Source organism: Oncorhynchus kisutch, unplaced genomic scaffold, assembly GCF_002021735.2.
Source record: "Oncorhynchus kisutch isolate 150728-3 unplaced genomic scaffold, Okis_V2 scaffold1071, whole genome shotgun sequence".
In the NCBI taxonomy this organism is placed as follows: Eukaryota; Metazoa; Chordata; class Actinopteri; order Salmoniformes; family Salmonidae; genus Oncorhynchus; species Oncorhynchus kisutch.
Genome location: NW_022263016.1, coordinates 82,810 through 102,538, shown reverse-complemented (window position 1 = coordinate 102,538; position 19,729 = coordinate 82,810). Strand labels below are relative to the sequence as shown.

General features: G+C 43.8%; 19 pseudogenes; all 19 read right to left on the bottom strand.

Annotated features, from left to right (window-relative positions):
- Positions 1-9,548: 9,548 nt before the first annotated feature.
- Positions 9,549-9,666, bottom strand: LOC116364373 (uncharacterized; annotated as a pseudogene).
- A 935-nt stretch (positions 9,667-10,601) lies between these two features.
- Positions 10,602-10,719, bottom strand: LOC116364387 (uncharacterized; annotated as a pseudogene).
- Positions 10,720-11,306: 587 nt separating this feature from the next.
- On the bottom strand, positions 11,307-11,423 carry LOC116364380 (uncharacterized; annotated as a pseudogene).
- Positions 11,424-11,659: 236 nt separating this feature from the next.
- Positions 11,660-11,775, bottom strand: LOC116364381 (uncharacterized; annotated as a pseudogene).
- Positions 11,776-12,015: 240 nt separating this feature from the next.
- On the bottom strand, positions 12,016-12,135 carry LOC116364385 (uncharacterized; annotated as a pseudogene).
- A 241-nt stretch (positions 12,136-12,376) lies between these two features.
- Positions 12,377-12,494, bottom strand: LOC116364378 (uncharacterized; annotated as a pseudogene).
- A 237-nt stretch (positions 12,495-12,731) lies between these two features.
- Positions 12,732-12,847, bottom strand: LOC116364379 (uncharacterized; annotated as a pseudogene).
- Positions 12,848-13,084: 237 nt separating this feature from the next.
- LOC116364377 (uncharacterized) lies at positions 13,085-13,203 on the bottom strand (annotated as a pseudogene).
- Positions 13,204-13,440: 237 nt separating this feature from the next.
- LOC116364372 (uncharacterized) lies at positions 13,441-13,557 on the bottom strand (annotated as a pseudogene).
- A 239-nt stretch (positions 13,558-13,796) lies between these two features.
- Positions 13,797-13,913, bottom strand: LOC116364369 (uncharacterized; annotated as a pseudogene).
- Positions 13,914-14,152: 239 nt separating this feature from the next.
- LOC116364383 (uncharacterized) lies at positions 14,153-14,269 on the bottom strand (annotated as a pseudogene).
- Positions 14,270-14,507: 238 nt separating this feature from the next.
- On the bottom strand, positions 14,508-14,622 carry LOC116364384 (uncharacterized; annotated as a pseudogene).
- A 239-nt stretch (positions 14,623-14,861) lies between these two features.
- On the bottom strand, positions 14,862-14,976 carry LOC116364375 (uncharacterized; annotated as a pseudogene).
- Positions 14,977-15,217: 241 nt separating this feature from the next.
- Positions 15,218-15,335, bottom strand: LOC116364386 (uncharacterized; annotated as a pseudogene).
- A 237-nt stretch (positions 15,336-15,572) lies between these two features.
- On the bottom strand, positions 15,573-15,689 carry LOC116364376 (uncharacterized; annotated as a pseudogene).
- A 244-nt stretch (positions 15,690-15,933) lies between these two features.
- Positions 15,934-16,050, bottom strand: LOC116364371 (uncharacterized; annotated as a pseudogene).
- Positions 16,051-16,290: 240 nt separating this feature from the next.
- LOC116364374 (uncharacterized) lies at positions 16,291-16,409 on the bottom strand (annotated as a pseudogene).
- Positions 16,410-16,644: 235 nt separating this feature from the next.
- Positions 16,645-16,761, bottom strand: LOC116364370 (uncharacterized; annotated as a pseudogene).
- Positions 16,762-17,344: 583 nt separating this feature from the next.
- Positions 17,345-17,461, bottom strand: LOC116364382 (uncharacterized; annotated as a pseudogene).
- Between the last annotated feature and the right edge of the window lie 2,268 nt (positions 17,462-19,729).

Here is a 19,729-nt window from a genome sequence, read left to right as displayed (position 1 = left end):
AGCAGCATCCTGTTTGTACAGCACAGTAACACTGTATGTTAAACAGCTTGTGAAAGTCTATTTTCACCTGTTTTACATCTCTCTCTTTCAGTTCCTGAAAACAAAAATACTGTCTATAAAAAATGACAATTGACACGAAGGACCTGTTGGGACGGGATAGATTTCAGAAGGCTGATTAGACTCAAACGTCTGTAGATTGTAATGAAATATTAATGGGATTACAGCACTTGTTTATTATGAATGAATTCTCTAGTAGATATAAATACTCTGGGGCTGTAGTCCTCTTCAGAGCCCTGTGACATGCCTCTATAATGACATTATTACTCTGGGGCTGTAGTCCTCTTCAGAGCCCTGTGACATGCCTCTATAATGACATTATTACTCTGGGGCTGTAGTCCTCTTCAGAGCCCTGTGACATGCCTCTATAATGACATTATAACTCTGGGGCTGTAGTCCTCTTCAGAGCCCTGTGACATGCCTCTATAATGACATTATTACTCTGGGGCTGTAGTCCTCTTCAGAGCCCTGTGACATGCCTCTATAATGACATTATTACTCTGGGGCTGTAGTCCTCTTCAGAGCCCTGTGACATGCCTCTATAATGACATTATTACTCTGGGGCTGTAGTCCTCTTCAGAGCCCTGTGACATGCCTCTATAATGACATTATTACTCTGGGGCTGTAGTCCTCTTCAGAGCCCTGTGACATGCCTCTATAATGACATTATTACTCTGGGGCTGTAGTCCTCTTCAGAGCCCTGTGACATGCCTCTATAATGACATTATTACTCTGGGGCTGTAGTCCTCTTCAGAGCCCTGTGACATGCCTCTATAATGACATTATTACTCTGGGGCTGTAGTCCTCTTCAGAGCCCTGTGACATGCCTCTATAATGACATTATAACTCTGGGGCTGTAGTCCTCTTCAGAGCCCTGTGACATGCCTCTATAATGACATTATTACTCTGGGGCTGTAGTCCTCTTCAGAGCCCTGTGACATGCCTCTATAATGACATTATTACTCTGGGGCTGTAGTCCTCTTCAGAGCCCTGTGACATGCCTCTATAATGACATTATTACTCTGGGGCTGTAGTCCTCTTCAGAGCCCTGTGACATGCCTCTATAATGACATTATTACTCTGGGGCTGTAGTCCTCTTCAGAGCCCTGTGACATGCCTCTATAATGACATTATAACTCTGGGGCTGTAGTCCTCTTCAGAGCCCTGTGACATGCCTCTATAATGACATTATTACTCTGGGGCTGTAGTCCTCTTCAGAGCCCTGTGACATGCCTCTATAATGACATTATTACTCTGGGGCTGTAGTCCTCTTCAGAGCCCTGTGACATGCCTCTATAATGACATTATTACTCTGGGGCTGTAGTCCTCTTCAGAGCCCTGTGACATGCCTCTATAATGACATTATTACTCTGGGGCTGTAGTCCTCTTCAGAGCCCTGTGACATGCCTCTATAATGACATTATTACTCTGGGGCTGTAGTCCTCTTCAGAGCCCTGTGACATGCCTCTATAATGACATTATTACTCTGGGGCTGTAGTCCTCTTCAGAGCCCTGTGACATGCCTCTATAATGACATTATTACTCTGGGGCTGTAGTCCTCTTCAGAGCCCTGTGACATGCCTCTATAATGACATTATTACTCTGGGGCTGTAGTCCTCTTCAGAGCCCTGTGACATGCCTCTATAATGACATTATTACTCTGGGGCTGTAGTCCTCTTCAGAGCCCTGTGACATGCCTCTATAATGACATTGTTACTCTGGGGCTGTAGTCCTCTTCAGAGCCCTGTGACATGCCTCAATAATGACATTATTACTCTGGGGCTGTTGTCCTCTTCAGAGCCCTGTGACATGCCTCTATAATGACATTATAACTCTGGGGCTGTAGTCCTCTTCAGAGCCCTGTGACATGCCTCTATAATGACATTATAACTCTGGGCCTGTAGTCCTCTTCAGAGCCCTGTGACATGCCTCTATAATGACATTATTACTCTGGGCCTGTAGTCCTCTTCAGAGCCCTGTGACATGCATCTATAATGACATTATTACTCTGGGCCTGTAGTCCTCTTCAGAGCCCTGTGACATGCATCTATAATGACATTATTACTCTGGGCCTGTAGTCCTCTTCAGAGCCCTGTGACATGCATCTATAATGACATTATTACTCTGGGCCTGTAGTCCTCTTCAGAGCCCTGTGACATGCATCTATAATGACATTATTACTCTGGGGCTGTAGTCCTCTTCAGAGCCCTGTGACATGCATCTATAATGACATTATAACTCTGGGCCTGTAGTCCTCTTCAGAGCCCTGTGACATGCCTCTATAATGACATTATTACTCTGGGCCTGTAGTCCTCTTCAGAGCCCTGTGACATGCCTCTATAATGACATTGTTACTCTGGGGCTGTAGTCCTCTTCAGAGCCCTGTGACATGCCTCAATAATGACATTATTACTCTGGGGCTGTTGTCCTCTTCAGAGCCCTGTGACATGCCTCTATAATGACATTATAACTCTGGGGCTGTAGTCCTCTTCAGAGCCCTGTGACATGCCTCTATAATGACATTATAACTCTGGGCCTGTAGTCCTCTTCAGAGCCCTGTGACATGCCTCTATAATGACATTATTACTCTGGGCCTGTAGTCCTCTTCAGAGCCCTGTGACATGCCTCTATAATGACATTATTACTCTGGGGCTGTAGTCCTCTTCAGAGCCCTGTGACATGCCTCTATAATGACATTATTACTCTGGGGCTGTAGTCCTCTTCAGAGCCCTGTGACATGCCTCTATAATGACATTATAACTCTGGGGCTGTAGTCCTCTTCAGAGCCCTGTGACATGCCTCTATAATGACATTATAACTCTGGGGCTGTAGTCCTCTTCAGAGCCCTGTGACATGCCTCTATAATGACATTATTACTCTGGGGCTGTAGTCCTCTTCAGAGCCCTGTGACATGCCTCTATAATGACATTATCACTCTGGGGCTGTAGTCCTCTTCAGAGCTCTGTGACATGCCTCTATAATGACATTATTACTCTGGGGCTGTAGTCCTCTTCAGAGCCCTGTGACATGCCTCTATAATGACATTATTACTCTGGGGCTGTAGTCCTCTTCAGAGCCCTGTGACATGCCTCTATAATGACATTATTACTCTGGGGCTGTAGTCCTCTTCAGAGCCCTGTGACATGCCTCTATAATGACATTGTTACTCTGGGGCTGTAGTCCTCTTCAGAGCCCTGTGACATGCCTCTATAATGACATTATTACTCTGGGGCTGTAGTCCTCTTCAGAGCCCTGTGACATGCCTCTATAATGACATTATTACTCTGGGGCTGTAGTCCTCTTCAGAGCCCTGTGACATGCCTCTATAATGACATTATAACTCTGGGGCTGTAGTCCTCTTCAGAGCCCTGTGACATGCCTCTATAATGACATTATTACTCTGGGGCTGTAGTCCTCTTCAGAGCCCTGTGACATGCCTCTATAATGACATTATTACTCTGGGGCTGTAGTCCTCTTCAGAGCCCTGTGACATGCCTCTATAATGACATTATTACTCTGGGGCTGTAGTCCTCTTCAGAGCCCTGTGACATGGCTCTATAATGACATTATTACTCTGGGGCTGTAGTCCTCTTCAGAGCCCTGTGACATGCCTCTATAATGACATTATTACTCTGGGGCTGTAGTCCTCTTCAGAGCCCTGTGACATGCCTCTATAATGACATTATTACTCTGGGGCTGTAGTCCTCTTCAGAGCCCTGTGACATGCCTCTATAATGACATTGTTACTCTGGGGCTGTAGTCCTCTTCAGAGCCCTGTGACATGCCTCTATAATGACATTATTACTCTGGGGCTGTAGTCCTCTTCAGAGCCCTGTGACATGCCTCTATAATGACATTATTACTCTGGGGCTGTAGTCCTCTTCAGAGCCCTGTGACATGCCTCTATAATGACATTATAACTCTGGGGCTGTAGTCCTCTTCAGAGCCCTGTGACATGCCTCTATAATGACATTATTACTCTGGGGCTGTAGTCCTCTTCAGAGCCCTGTGACATGCCTCTATAATGACATTATTACTCTGGGGCTGTAGTCCTCTTCAGAGCCCTGTGACATGCCTCTATAATGACATTATTACTCTGGGGCTGTAGTCCTCTTCAGAGCCCTGTGACATGCCTCTATAATGACATTATTACTCTGGGGCTGTAGTCCTCTTCAGAGACCTGTGACATGCCTCTATAATGACATTATTACTCTGGGGCTGTAGTCCTCTTCAGAGCCCTGTGACATGCCTCTATAATGACATTATTACTCTGGGGCTGTAGTCCTCTTCAGAGCCCTGTGACATGGCTCTATAATGACATTATTACTCTGGGGCTGTAGTCCTCTTCAGAGCCCTGTGACATGCCTCTATAATGACATTATTACTCTGGGGCTGTAGTCCTCTTCAGAGCCCTGTGACATGCCTCAATAATGACATTATTACTCTGGGGCTGTAGTCCTCTTCAGAGCCCTGTGACATGCCTCTATAATGACATTATTACTCTGGGGCTGTAGTCCTCTTCAGAGCCCTGTGACATGCCTCTATAATGACATTATAACTCTGGGGCTGTAGTCCTCTTCAGAGCCCTGTGACATGCCTCTATAATGACATTATTACTCTGGGGCTGTAGTCCTCTTCAGAGCCCTGTGACATGCCTCTATAATGACATTATTACTCTGGGGCTGTAGTCCTCTTCAGAGCCCTGTGACATGCCTCTATAATGACATTATAACTCTGGGGCTGTAGTCCTCTTCAGAGCCCTGTGACATGCCTCTATAATGACATTATTACTCTGGGGCTGTAGTCCTCTTCAGAGCCCTGTGACATGCCTCTATAATGACATTATTACTCTGGGGCTGTAGTCCTCTTCAGAGCCCTGTGACATGCCTCTATAATGACATTATTACTCTGGGGCTGTAGTCCTCTTCAGAGCCCTGTGACATGCCTCTATAATGACATTATAACTCTGGGGCTGTAGTCCTCTTCAGAGACCTGTGACATGCCTCAATAATGACATTATTACTCTGGGGCTGTAGTCCTCTTCAGAGCCCTGTGACATGCCTCTATAATGACATTATTACTCTGGGGCTGTAGTCCTCTTCAGAGCCCTGTGACATGCCTCTATAATGACATTATTACTCTGGGGCTGTAGTCCTCTTCAGAGCCCTGTGACATGCCTCTATAATGACATTATTACTCTGGGGCTGTAGTCCTCTTCAGAGCCCTGTGACATGCCTCTATAATGACATTATTACTCTGGGGCTGTAGTCCTCTTCAGAGCCCTGTGACATGCCTCTATAATGACATTATTACTCTGGGGCTGTAGTCCTCTTCAGAGCCCTGTGACATGCCTCTATAATGACATTATAACTCTGGGGCTGTAGTCCTCTTCAGAGCCCTGTGACATGCCTCTATAATGACATTATTACTCTGGGGCTGTAGTCCTCTTCAGAGCCCTGTGACATGCCTCTATAATGACATTATTACTCTGGGGCTGTAGTCCTCTTCAGAGCCCTGTGACATGCCTCTATAATGACATTATTACTCTGGGGCTGTAGTCCTCTTCAGAGCCCTGTGACATGCCTCTATAATGACATTATTACTCTGCGGCTGTTGTCCTCTTCAGAGCCCTGTGACATGGCTCTATAATGACATTATTACTCTGGGCCTGTAGTCCTCTTCAGAGCCCTGTGACATGCCTCTATAATGACATTATTACTCTGGGGCTGTAGTCCTCTTCAGAGCCCTGTGACATGCCTCTATAATGACATTATTACTCTAAGGGCTGTAGTCCTCTTCAGAGCCCTGTGACATGCCTCAATAATGACATTATTACTCTGGGGCTGTAGTCCTCTTCAGAGCCATGTGACATGCCTCTATAATGACATTATTACTCTGGGGCTGTAGTCCTCTTCAGAGCCCTGTGACATGCCTCTATAATGACATTATTACTCTGGGGCTGTAGTCCTCTTCAGAGCCCTGTGACATGCCTCTATAATGACATTATTACTCTGGGGCTGTAGTCCTCTTCAGAGACCTGTGACATGCCTCAATAATGACATTATTACTCTGGGGGCTGTAGTCCTCTTCAGAGACCTGTGACATGCCTCTATAATGACATTATAACTCTGGGGCTGTAGTCCTCTTCAGAGCCCTGTGACATGCCTCTATAATGACATTATTACTCTGGGGCTGTAGTCCTCTTCAGAGCCCTGTGACATGCCTCTATAATGACATTATAACTCTGGGGCTGTAGTCCTCTTCAGAGCCCTGTGACATGCCTCTATAATGACATTATAACTCTGGGGCTGTAGTCCTCTTCAGAGCCCTGTGACATGCCTCAATAATGACATTATTACTCTGGGGCTGTAGTCCTCTTCAGAGCCCTGTGACATGCCTCTATAATGACATTATTACTCTGGGGCTGTAGTCCTCTTCAGAGCCCTGTGACATGCCTCTATAATGACATTATTACTCTGGGGCTGTAGTCCTCTTCAGAGCCCTGTGACATGCCTCTATAATGACATTATAACTCTGGGGCTGTAGTCCTCTTCAGAGACCTGTGACATGCCTCAATAATGACATTATTACTCTGGGGCTGTAGTCCTCTTCAGAGCCCTGTGACATGCCTCTATAATGACATTATAACTCTGGGGCTGTAGTCCTCTTCAGAGCCCTGTGACATGCCTCAATAATGACATTATTACTCTGGGGCTGTAGTCCTCTTCAGAGCCCTGTGACATGCCTCTATAATGACATTATTACTCTGGGGCTGTAGTCCTCTTCAGAGCCCTGTGACATGCCTCTATAATGACATTATTACTCTGCGGCTGTTGTCCTCTTCAGAGCCCTGTGACATGGCTCTATAATGACATTATTACTCTGGGCCTGTAGTCCTCTTCAGAGCCCTGTGACATGCCTCTATAATGACATTATTACTCTGGGGCTGTAGTCCTCTTCAGAGCCCTGTGACATGCCTCTATAATGACATTATTACTCTGGGGCTGCATGCTTTGTTCCACTCTTGTTAGATATCCTACTGTACTCACTATCCTACGATACTCCCCCTACTGTATCAAATACATGTGTAATGAATCATATACAGGCAACACTCAAGCAACACATTTATTTCAACAACTAGCAACAAATGTTGTTCAAAATCTAGCAACACATTTCGTTAAACTACTAGCAACTACATTTAGTTAAACAACTAGCAAATACATTTATTTAAACAACTAGCAACATATTTAGAGGTCTTGCACACACTGGCTACCGAGAGCGTTATCACAGTCATCCAAAACAGCTGGTGCTCTTGTGAATGCTTCAGTGCTGCTTTCCACGATGCATTTAACTCATCTCGTTGGCTCACTGGGCAGCTCGCGTCTGGCTTTCTCTTTGTAGTCCGTAATAGTTTTCAAGCCCTTGCCACATCCGACGAGCATCTTTTCTTGTTTGATGGTTCGGCTGAGCGCATAGCAAGATTTCTTATAGGCGGTCAGATTAGTGTCCCGCTCCTTGAAAGCAGCAGCTCTAGTCTTTAGCTCGGTGCGGATGTTGCATGTAATCCATGGTTTCTGGTTTGGATATGTACGTACGGTCACAGTGGGGACGACGTCGTCGATGCACTTATTGATGAAGCCGATGAATGAGGTGGTATACTTTTCAATGTCATTGGATGAATCCTGTAACATGTTCCAGTTTTTGCTAGCAAAACAGTCCTGAAGCGTAGCATCCGCATCATCTGACCACCGACGTATTGAGCAAGTCAGTGGTGCTTCCTGCTTTAGTTTTTGCTTGTATGCAGGAATCAGGAGGATAGATTTATGGTCATACAGTGCCTTGTGAAAGTATTCGCCCCCCTTGAGCTTTGCGACCTTTTGCCACATTTCAGGCTTCAACATAAAGACATAAAACTGTATTTTTTTTGGTGAAGAATCAACAACAAGTGGGACACAATCATGAAGTGGAACGACATTTATTGGATATTTCAAACTTTTTTAACAAATCAAAACTGAAAATTGGGCGTGCAAAATTATTCAGCCCACTTAAGTTAATACTTTGTAGCGCCACCTTTTGCTGCAATTACAGCTGTAGTCGCTTGGGGGTATGTCTCTATCAGTTTTTGCCACATCGAGAGACTGACATTTTTTCCCATTCCTCCTTGCAAAACAGCTCGAGCTCAGTGAGGTTGGATGGAGAGCATTTGTGAACAGCAGTTTTCAGTTTCTTTCCACAAGATTCTCGATTGGATTCAGGTCTGGACTTTGACTTGGCCATTCTAACACCTGGATATGTTTATTTTTGAACCATTCCATTGTAGATTTTGCTTTATGTTTTGGATCATGTCTTGTTGGAAGACAAATCTCCGTCCCAGTCTCAGGTCTTTTGCAGACTCCATCAGGTTTTCTTCCAGAATGGTCCTGTATTTGGCTCCATCCATCTTCCCATCAATTTTAACCATCTTCCCTGTCCCTGCTGAAGAAAAGCAGGCCCAAACCATGATGCTGCCACCACCATGTTTGACAGTGGGGATGGGGTGTTCAGGGTGATGAGATGTGTTGCTTTTACGCCAAACATAACGTTTTGCATTGTTGCCAAAAAGTTCAATTTTGGTTTCATCTGACCAGAGCACCTTCTTCCACATGTTTGGTGTGTCTCCCAGGTGGCTTGTGGCAAACTTTAAATGACCCTTTTTATGGATATCTTTAAGAAATGGCTTTCTTCTTGCCACTCTTCCATAAAGGCCAGATTTGTGCAATATACGACTGATTGTTGTCCTATGGACAGAGTCTCCCACCTCAGCTGTAGATCTCTGCAGTTCATCCAGAGTGATCACGGGCCTCTTGGCTGCATCTCTGATCAGTCTTCTCCTTGTATGAGCTGAAAGTTTAGAGAGAAACTACTCTCTTGGTGCACTATGTTAAGTGAAAGTGAGTCTGATTAACAGCTGTTGCCATTTCACCATTTAGATAAGCATCTTTGTGTCACTCAAAAAGTGGAAGAAATGCATATATACTGTAGCCATAATTTGTTAGGACAGATTGTTGGATGAAATACAAACTAACCTTGCTTAGTTATTCAAGCAAGGGCACATATTTCAGCCTTGTGGGAAAAAACGGACAAAGAGTTGACAAAAACCTTAAGCACATGGTATTCCCAGGCGGGTTCCATCCAAGTACTAACCAGGCCGACCCTGATTAGCTCCGAGATCAGACGAGAGCCGGCGTTACTCAGGCCGGTGTGGTCGAAAGCGAGAAACTATCTCTTGGTGCACTATGTTAAGTGAAAGTAGTCTGATTAAAAGCTGTTGCATTTTCACCATTAGATAAGCATCTTTGTGTCACTCAAAAAGTGGAAGAAATTGCATATACTGTAGCCATAATTTGTAGCACAGATTGTGATGAAATCAACTAACCTTGCTTAGTTATTTCAAAGCAAGGGCACATATTTAAGCCTTGTGCGAAAAAAAACGGACAAAGAGTTGACAAAAATGCTTACAGCACCAGGTATTCCCAGGCGGTCTCCCATCCAAGTACTAACCAGGCCCGACCCTGCTTAGCTTCCGAGATCAGACGAGATCAGGCGTACTCAGGCCGTTTGGTCGTAAGTGAGGAAACTATCTCTTGGGCACTAGGTAGTGAAAGTGAGTCTGATTAACAGCTGTTGCATTTTCACCATTTAGATAAGCATCTTTGTGTCACTCAAAAAGTGAAGAAATTGCATATACTGTAGAATAATTGTAGCACAGATTGTTGGATGAAATACAAACTAACCTGGCTTAGTTATCAAAGCAAGGGCACATATTTAAGCCTTGTGGGAAAAACGGACAAAGAGTCGACCAAAAAGCTACAGCACCTGGTATTCCCAGGCGGCTCCCATCACAAGTACTAACCAGGCCGACCCTGCTTAGCTTCCGAGATCAGACGAGATCAGGCGTACTCAGGCTGTGTGGTGTAAGCGAGAAAACATCTCTTGGTGCACTATGTAAGTGAAAGTGAGTCTGTTAACAGCTGTTGCATTTTCACCATTTAGATAAAGAATCTTTGTGTCACTCAAAAAGTGAAGAAATGCATATACTGTAGAAATAATTTGTAGCAGATTGTTGGATGAAATACAATAACCTTGCTTTACTTATTTCAAAAGAAGGGCACATATTTAAGCTTGTTGGAAAAAAACGGACAAGAGTTGACAAAAAAGTTACAGAACTGGATTCCAAGGCGGTCTCCCATCCAAGTACTAACCCAGGTCCGACCCTGCTTAGTCCGAGATCAGACGAGATCAGGCGTACTCAGGCCGGTGTGGTCGTAAGCGAGAAACTATCTCTTGGTGCACTATGTTAAGGAAAGTGAGTCTATTAACAGCTGTTGCATTTTCACCATTTCGATAAGCATCTTTGTGTCACTCAAAAGGGGAAGAAATGCATATACTGTAGCAATAATTTGTAGGACAGATTGTGGATGAAATACAAACTAACCTGCTTAGTTATTTCAAAGCAAGGGCACATATTTAAGCTTGTGGAAAAAACGGACAAAGAGTTGACAAAAAGCTTACAGCACCTGGTATTCCCAGGCGGTCTCCATCCAAGTACTAACCAGGCCCGACCCTGCTTAGCTTCCGAGATCAGACGAGATCAGGCGTACTCAGGCCGGTGTGGTCGAAAGCGAGAAAAACTATCTCTTGGTGCACTATTAAGTGAAAGTGAGTCTGATTAACAGCTGTTGCATTTTCACCATTTAGATAAGCATCTTGTGTCACTCAAAAAGTGGAAGAAATTGCATATACTGTAAACATAATTTGTAGCACAGATTGTTGGATGAAATACAAACTAACCTGCTTAGTATTTCAAGCAAGGGCACATATTTCAGCTTGTGGGAAAAAACGGACAAAGAGTGACAAAAAGCTACAGCACCTGGATTCCAGGCGGTCTCCCATCCAAGTACTAACCAGGCCCGACCTGCTTAGTTCCGAGATCAGACGAGATAGGCGTACTCAGGCCGGTGTGGTCGTAAGTGAGAAACTATCTCTTGGTGCACTATGTTAAGTGAAAGTGAGTCTGATTAACAGCTGTTGCATTTTCACATTTAGATAAGCATCTTGTGTCACTCAAAAAGTGGAAGAAATGGCATATACTGTAGCCATAATTTGTAGCACAGATTGTTGGATGAAATACAAACTAACCTTGCTTAGTTATTTCAAAGCAAGGGCAATATTTAAGCCTTGTGGGAAAAAACGGACAAAGAGTTGACAAAAGCTTACAGCACCTGGTATTCCCAGGCGGTCTCCCATCCAAGTACTAACCAGGCCCGACCCTGCTTAGCTTCCGAGATCAGACGAGATCAGGCGTATCAGGCGGTGTGGTCGTAAGCGAGAAACTATCTCTGGTGCACTATGTTAAGTGAAAGTGAGTCTGATTAACAGCTGTTGCATTTCACCATTTAGATAAGCATCTTTGTGTCACTCAAAAAGTGGAAGAAATTGCATATACTGTAGAAATAATTTGTAGCACAGATTGTTGGATGGGACAAACAAAACCTGCTTAGTTATTTCAAAGCAAGGGCACATATTCAGCCTTGTGGGAAAAAACGGACAAAGAGTTGACAAAAGCTTACAGCACCTGTATTCCCAGCGGTCTCCCATCCAAGTACTAACCAGGCCCGACCCTGCTTAGCTTCCGAGATCAGACGAGATCAGGCGTATCAGGCAGTGGTGGTCGTAAGCGAGAAAACTATCTCTGGTGCACTATGTTAAGTGAAAGTGAGTCTGATTAACAGCTGTTGCATTTTCACCATTTAGATAAGCATCTTTGTGTCACTAAAAAGTGGAAGAAATTGCATATACTGTAGAAATAATTTGTAGCACAGATTGTTGGATGAAATACCAACTAACCTTGCTTAGTTATTTCAAAGCAAGGGCACATATTTCAGCCTTGTGGGAAAAAACGGACAAAGAGTTGACAAAAGCTTACAGCACCTGGTATTCCCAGGCGGTCTCCCATCCAAGTACTAACCAGGCCCGACCCTGCTTAGCTTCCGAGATCAGACGAGATCAGGCGTACTCAGGCTGGTGGTGGTCGTAAGCGAGAAACTATCTCTTGGTGCACTATGTTAAGTGAAAGTGAGTCTGATTAACAGCTGTTGCATTTTCACCATTAGATAAGCATCTTTGTGTCACTCAAAAAGTGGAAGAAATGCATATACTGTAGAAATAATTTGTAGACAGATTGTGGATGAAATACAAACTAACCTTGCTTACTTATTTCAAGCAAGGGCACATATTTCAGCCTTGTGGGAACAAAAAAAACGGCCAAAGAGTTGACAAAAGCTTACAGCCACCTGGTATCCCAGGCGGTCTCCCATCAAGTACTAACCAGGCCCGACCTGCTTAGCTTCCGAGATCAGACGAGATCAGGCGTACTCAGGGGTGGTGTGGTCGTAAGCGAGAAACTATCTCTTGGTGCACTATGTTAGTGAAAGTGAGTCTGATTAACAGCTGTTGCATTTCACCATTTAGATAAGCATCTTGTGTCACTCAAAAAGTGGAAGAAATTGCATATACTGTAGCCATAATTTGTAGGCACAGATTGTTGGATGAAATACAAACTACCTTGCTTAGTATTTCAAAGCAAGGGCACATATTTAAGCTTGTGGGAAAAAAACGGACAAAGAGTTGACAAAAACTTACAGCACCTGGTATTCCCAGGCGGTCTCCATCCAAGTACTAACCAGGCCCGACCCTGCTTAGCTTCGAGATCAGACGAGATCAGCGTACTCAGGCCGGTGTGGTCGTAAGCGTGAACTATCTCTTGGTGCCACTAGTTAAGTGAAAGTGAGTCTGATAACAGTTGTGCATTTTCACCATTTAGATAAGCATCTTTGTGTCACTCAAAAAGTGGAAGAAATTGCATATACTGTAGACCAAATTGTAGGCACCGCTTGTTGGATGAATACCAACTAACCTGCTATTATTTCAAAGCAAGGGCACATATTTCAGCCTTGTGGGGAAAAAACGGACAAAGAGTTGACACCAAAAGCTACAGCACCTGGTATTCCCAGGCGGTCTCCATCCAAGTACTAACCAGGCCCCGACCCTGCTTAGCTTCCGAGATCAGACGAGATCAGGCGTACTCAGGCCGGTGTGGTCGTAAGCGAGAAAACTATCTCTGGTGCACTATGTTAAGTGAAAGTGAGTCTGATTAACAGCTGTTGCATTTTCACCATTTAGATAAGCATCTTTGTGTCACTCAAAAAGTGGAAGAAATGCATATACTGGAAATAATTTGTAGCACAGATTGTTGGATGAAATACAAACTAACCTTGCTTATTATTTCAAAGCAAGGGCACATATTTCAGCCTTGTGGGAAAAAACGGACAAAGAGTTGACAAAAGCTTACAGCACCTGGTATTCCCAGGCGGTTCCCATCCAAGTACTAACCAGGCCCGACCCTGCTTAGCTTCCGAGATCAGACGAGATCAGGCGTACTCAGGCGGTGTGGTCGTAAGCGAGAAACTATCTCTTGGTGCACTATGTTAAGTGAAAGTGAGTCTGATTAACAGCTGTTGCATTTTCACCATTTAGATAAGCATCTTTGTGTCACTCAAAAAGTGGAAGAAATTGCATATACTGTAGAAATAATTTGTGGACAGATTGTTGGATGAAATACAAACTAACCTTGCTTACTTATTTCAAAGCAAGGGCACATATTTAAGCTTGTGGGAAAAAACGGACAAAGAGTGACAAAAAGCTTACAGCACCTGGTATTCCCAGGCGGTCTCCCATCCAAGTACTAACCAGGCCCGACCCGCTTAGCTTCCGAGATCAGACGAGATCAGGCGTACTCAGGCGGTGTGGTCGTAAGCGAGAAACTATCTCTGGTGCACTATGTTAAGTGAAAGTGAGTCTGATTAACAGCTGTTGCATTTTCACCATTTAGATAAGCATCTTTGTGTCACTCAAAAAAGTGGAAGAAATTGCATATACTGTAGAAATAATTTGTAGCACAGATTGTGGATGAAATACAACTAACTTGCTTACTTTATTCAAAGCAAGGGCACATATTTCAGCCTTGTGGGAAAAAACGGACAAAGAGTTGACAAAAAGCTTACAGCAACTGGTATTCCAGGCAGTCTCCCATCCAAGTACTAACCAGGCCGACCCTGCTTAGCTTCCGAGATCAGACGAGATCAGGCGTACTCAGGCCGGTGTGGTCGTAAGCGAGAAACTATCTCTTGGTGCACTATGTTAAGTGAAAGTGAGTCTGATTAACAGCTGTTGCATTTTCACCATTAGATAAGCATCTTGTGTCACTCAAAAAAGTGGAAGAAATTGCATATATGTAGAAATAATTTGTAGCACAGATTGTTGGATGAAATACAAACTAACCTTGCTTAGTATTTCAAAGCAGGGCACATATTTCAGCCTTGTGGGAAAAAACGGACAAAGAGTTGACAAAAAGCTTACAGCACCTGGTATCCAGGCGGTCTCCCATCCAAGTACTAACAGGCCCGACCCTGCTTAGCTTCCGAGATCAGACGAGATCAGGCGTACTCAGGGGGTGTGGTAGTAAGCGAGAACTATCTCTTGGTGCACTATGTTAAGTGAAAGTGAGTCTGATTAACAGCTGTTGCATTTCACCATTTAGATAAGCATCTTGTGTCACTCAAAAAGTGGAAGAAATTGCATATACTGTAGAAATAATTTGTAGCACAGATTGTTGGATGAAATACAAACTAACCTTGCTTACTTATTTCAAAGCAAGGGCACATATTTCAGCCTTGTGGGAAAAAACGGACAAAGAGTTGACAAAAAGCTTACAGCACCTGGTATTCCCAGGCGGTCTCCATCCAAGTACTAACCAGGCCGACCTGCTTAGCTTCCGAGATCAGACGAGATCAGGCGTACTCAGGCCGTGTGGTCGTAAGCGAGAAACTATCTCTTGGTGCACTATGTTAAGTGAAAGTGAGTCTGATTAACAGCTGTTGCATTTTCACCATTTAGATAAGCATCTTTGTGTCACTCAAAAAGTGGAAGAAATTGCATATACTGTAGAAATAATTTGTAGCACAGAGTTGTTGGATGAATACAAACTAACCTTGCTTAGTTATTTCAAAGCAAGGGCACATATTTCAGCCTTGTGGGAAAAAACGGACAAAGAGTTGACAAAAGCTTACAGCACCTGGTATTCCCAGGCGGTCTCCCATCCAAGTACTAACCAGGCCGACCCTGCTTAGCTTCCGAGATCAGACGAGATCAGGCGTACTCAGGCCGGTGTGGTCGTAAGCGAGAAACTATCTCTTGGTGCACTATGTAAGTGAAAGTGAGTCTGATTAACAGCTGTTGCATTTCACCATTAGATAAGCATCTTTGTGTCACTCAAAAAGTGGAAGAAATTGCATATACTGTAGAAATAATTTGTAGCACAGATTGTGATGAAATACAAACTAACTTGCTTAGTTATTTCAAAGCAAGGGCACATATTTCAGCCTTGTGGGAAAAAAACGGACAAAGAGTTGACAAAAAGCTTACAGCACCTGGTATTCCCAGGCGGTCGCCCATCCAAGTACTAACAGGCCCGACCCTGCTTAGCTTCCGAGATCAGACGAGATCAGGCGTACTCAGGCCGGTGTGGTCGTAGCGAGAAAAACTATCTCTTGGTGCACTATGTTAAGTGAAAGTGAGTCTGATTAACAGCTGTTGCATTTTCACCATTTAGATAAGCATCTTTGTGTCACTCAAAAAGTGGAAGAAATTGCATATACTGTAGAAATAATTTGTAGCACAGATTGTTGGATGAAATACAAACTAACCTTGCTTACTTATTTCAAAGCAAGGGCACATATTTCAGCCTTGGTGGAAAAAACGGACAAAGAGTTGACAAAAAGCTTACAGCACCTGGTATTCCCAGGCGGTCTCCCATCCAAGTACTAACCAGGCCGACCCTGCTTAGCTTCCGAGATCAGACGAGATCAGGCGTACTCAGGCGGTGTGGTCGTAAGCGAGAAACTATCTCTTGGTGCACTATGTTAAGTGAAAGTGAGTCTGATTAACAGCTGTTGCATTTTCACCATTTAGATAAGCATCTTGTGTCACTCCAAAAGTGGAAGAAATTGCATATACTGTAGAAATAATTTGTAGCACAGATTGTTGGATGAAATACAAACTAACCTTGCTTACTATTTCAAAGCAAGGGCACATATTTCAGCCTTGTGGGAAAAAAACGGACAAAGAGTTGACAAAAGCTTACAGCACCTGGTATTCCAAGGCGGTCTCCCATCCAAGTACTAAACCAGGCCCGACCCTGCTTAGCTTCCGAGATCAGACGAGATCAGGCGTACTCAGGCGGTGTGGTCGTAAGCGAGAAACTATCTCTTGGTGCACTATGTTAAGTGAAAGTGAGTCTGATTAACAGCTGTTGCATTTTCACCATTTTAGATAAGCATCTTGTGTCACTCAAAAAGTGGAAGAAATTGCATATACTGTAGAAAAATTGTAGCACAGATTGTGGATGAATACAAACTAACCTTGCTTACTTATTCAAAGCAAGGGCACATATTCAGCCTTGTGGAAAAAACGGACAAAGAGTTGACAAAAAGCTTACAGCACTGGTATTCCCAGGCGGTCTCCCATCCAAGTACTAACCAGGCCCGACCTGCTTAGCTTCCGAGATCAGACGAGATCAGGCGTACTCAGGCCGGTGTGGTCGTAAGCGAGAAACTATCTCTGGTGCACTATGTTAAGTGAAAGTGAGTCTGATTAACAGCTGTTGCATTTTCACCATTTAGATAAGCATTTTGTGTCACTCAAAAAGTGGAAGAAATTGCATATACTGTAGAAATCATTTGTAGCACAGATTGTTGATGAAATACAAATAACCTTGCTTACTTATTTCAAAGCAGGGCACATATTTCGCCTTGTGGAAAAAACGGACAAAGAGTTGACAAAAAGTTACAGCAACTGTATTCCAGGCGGTCTCCCAATCCAAGTACTACCAGGCCGACCTGCTTAGCTTCCGAGATCAGACGAGATCAGGCGTACTCAGGCCGGTGTGGTCGAAGCGAGGAAACTATCTCTTGGTGCACTATGTTAAGTGAAAGTGAGTCTGATTAACAGCTGTTGCATTTTCACCATTTAGATAAGCATCTTTGGTCACTCAAAAAGTGGAAGAAATTGCAATACTGATAGAAATAATTGTAGCACAGATTGTTGGATGAAATACAAACTAACTTGCTTAGTATTTCAAAGCAAGGGCAATATTTCAGCCTTGTGGGAAAAACGGACAAAGAGTTGACAAAGCTTACAGCACCTGGTATTCACAGGCGGTCTCCCATCCAAGTACTAACCAGGCCCGACCCTGCTAGCTTCCGAGATCAGACGAGATCAGGCGTACTCAGGCCGTGTGGTCGTAAGTGAGAAACTATCTCTTGGTGCACATGTAAGTGAAAGTGAGTCTGATTAACAGTGTTGCATTTTCACCATTAGATAAGCATATTTGTGTCACTCAAAAAGTGGAAGAAATTGCATAACTGTAGAACTAATTTGTAGCACAGATGTGGATGAAATACAAACTAACCTTGCTTACTTATCAAAGCAAGGGCACATATTCGCCTTGTGGGAAAAAACAGGACAGAGTTGACAAAAAGCTACAGCACCTGGTATTCCCAGGCGGTCTCCACATCAAGTACTAACAGGCGACCCTGCTTAGCTTCGAGATCAGACAAGATCAGGCGTACTCGGATGGTGTGGGTCGTAAGCGAGAAAACTATCTCTTGGTGCACTATGTTAAGTGAAAGTGAGTCTGATTAACAGCTGTTGCATTTTCACCAGTTAGATAAGCATCTTTGTGTCACTCAAAAAGTGGAAGAAATTGCATATACTGTAAGAAATAATTGTAGCAACGATTGTTGGATGAAATACAAACTAACTTGGCTTACTTATTCAAAGCAAGGGCCACATATTCAGCCTTGTGGGAAAAAACGGACAAAGAGTTGACAAAAAGCTTACAGCACCTGGTATTCCCAGGCGGTCTCCCATCAAGTACTAACCAGGCCGAACCTGCTTAGTTCCGAGATAAGACGAGATCAGGCGTAATCAGGCCGGTGTGGTCGTAGCGAGAAACTATCTCTTGGTGCACTATGTTAAGTGAAAGTGAGTCTGATTAACAGCTGTTGCTTTTCACCATTTAGATAAGATCTTTGTGTCCACTCAAAAAGGGAAGAAATTGCATATACTGTAGCCATAATTTCTGCAGGGATTTACTGTATCAAACCAATGTCCTACAGAGATCCACCGGAACCAAACTATTCTAACAATTATCTCAGTAGATTTGACTGACGTTGTAAGAGATGAGATCTATGTTTTCCCACCCTGCCGTCCTGTTCCTGTGGATTCAGAGTTCTAGTGGATGGATGCATCCTAAATGCCAGATTTATGACAGTAGTGAAGACTTGGGACACTTTCCCACCTGGATCTGCAGCCAAATACCTCATCGTGCAGAACGTTACACTGCTGCCTGTCAAGATGTCACAGCCATCGAGGAGGATCTACTTGGACTTCCCCTAATATCAATACCCTCTGCATATTTATGACACATGGTGAAAATAGATCCATGTCTCTGGGCTTTTTCTCTCAGTTTCAGGATCTGGAGTACCTTTACATTAAGGGCTGTTTACTCAAATCCTTCCATCTGGAACAGTCACCTTCCATCTGGGAACAGTCACCTTCCATCTGGGAACAGTCACCTTCCATCTGGGACAGTCCACCTTCCATCCTGGAACAGTCACCTTCCATCTGGGAACAGTCAACTTCCATCTGGGAACAGTCACCTTCCATCCTGGAACAGTCACCTTCCATCTGGGAACAGTCACCTTCCATCTGGGAACAGTCACCTTCCATCTGGGAACAGTCACCTTCCAAATCTGCAACATATGTACTTAAGTAATTGGGGAATGGACTCAGATTGCTGTGAATGTCATATTGGGCCCCATACATTCAGAGATCTCGTCAACCTAAGTAATTTGACTCTTCAGCAATGTCCCCGGATGTTTTCCATGGCATTCCTCAGTTACAAAGTCTCATCATTAGGGAACCCTATTTAGAGATTTGTCAGAGATAGCATGCAGAATAATGAATATTAAGTCACTTGTTAGGTTATATGTAGACGCAACAAACATACAATCGTTAAACATTTCAAACTGCTCCATCTTAAACACCAACGAAAGCATGACACCTCTTTTTAACAATCTAGCGAGGGTTGACTTCTCATTTGGTGAAATACCATATATAGAAGAAGGTTCACTGGCTTGGCTCCAGAACCTCACAATGTTAACAGGGGCTTTCAGCCAGGAAGTCCTACTGGACCTTCCCCTGTCTGGGATAAAACAAATCCAGGACTTCAGATGCTCTGGGATCAATGTCATTGATATTGAAAGAATCTGTAATGTAGTGTTTTTGCTTTCAATCAAGAAATATATGTAAACAATTTCAATACAAGCAGCCTCTCTATGTCCAGTGTTGAGTTGTGCACTGGGCTAGAATATATGTATTTAAGTGGACTTGGATCCGTCCATCCTTCTCCCCATTTAAAATGGAATTTTATTTCCAGTCTCAAAAACCTTAATCAATTAAAAATAGACGGCCTGGAAGATAACAGACTTGATATTTGCTCCTTCCAAAAACA